This window comes from Physeter macrocephalus, chromosome 21 (genome assembly GCF_002837175.3).
Source record: "Physeter macrocephalus isolate SW-GA chromosome 21, ASM283717v5, whole genome shotgun sequence".
Taxonomy (NCBI): domain Eukaryota; kingdom Metazoa; phylum Chordata; class Mammalia; order Artiodactyla; family Physeteridae; genus Physeter; species Physeter macrocephalus.
The window spans coordinates 19,613,067-19,614,208 of record NC_041234.1 but is presented as its reverse complement, the minus strand read 5'-3'; positions in this window follow the sequence as shown (position 1 = coordinate 19,614,208).

Genomic DNA, 1,142 nt, shown 5'->3' with positions numbered 1-1,142 from the left:
TAACTGATTCACTTTGCTGTACAGCAGAAACTAACACAACATTGTAAATCAACTATACTCCAATAAAAATTTCCAAAAAAAAGGACAAAAATGCTAATTAAACATGGGCAAAGGACTTAAATAAACATTTCTCCAAAGAAGATACACAAATTGCCCAAAAACACATAAAAAGATGCTCAACAATATTTGCCATTGAGGAAAAGCAAGTAATCAAAACCACAATGAGATCCCACTCCACACCCATTAGGGTGGCTACAATAATTAAAAACACAAAATGAAAATAACAGGTGCTGGTGAGGCTGTAGAGAAATTGGAACACTAATGCATTACTGGTGGGAATGTAAAATGGTGAAGTGCTCTGCAAATTTTGCAATTTTCTCAAAAGGTTAACCAGAGAATTACCATATGACTCAGAAACTCTACCTTTAGGTATATACCCCAAAACAAGAGCTCAAACAAAAATGTTCATAGCAGCATTATGAATAATAACCAAAAAGTAGAAACAACTCAACTGATAAATGAATAAACAAAATGTGGTATATTCCCACAGTGGAATATTATTCAACCATAACAAGGAATGAAGTATTGATACATGCTACAACATGGATCAATCTTTGAAATGCTGTGCTAAGTGACAGAATCCAGAAGACCAAAGGACACACAATTTATGATTCTGTTTATATGGAATGTCCATAAGGGGCAAATTCACAGATGCAGAATACAGATTAGTGGTCACAAGTAGCTGAGGGGAGGGGAGGAATAGTGAGTGACTGTTTAATGAGTATGGGTTGTCTTTCTGGGGTGATGAAAATATTCTTGAATTGGATGGTGATGATGGTTACAAAACATTTTGAATGTACTAAAAGCCAATGAATTGTGTACTTTAAAATTGTTAAAATAGTGAATTGTAGGTGAGGTACATTTTAGCTCAGTTAAGGTAAATTATCAAAAATGTCAAAGAACAATTTTACATCTCCTGGGTGTCCCTCCTTTAAAAAAAAATACTATGAGGGGCTTCCCTGGTGGCGCAGTGGTTGCACGTCCGCCTGCCGATGCAGGAGAACCGGGTTCGCGCCCCGGTCTGGGAGGATCCCACATGCCGCGGAGCGGCTGGGCCCGTGAGCCATGGCCGCTGAGCCTGC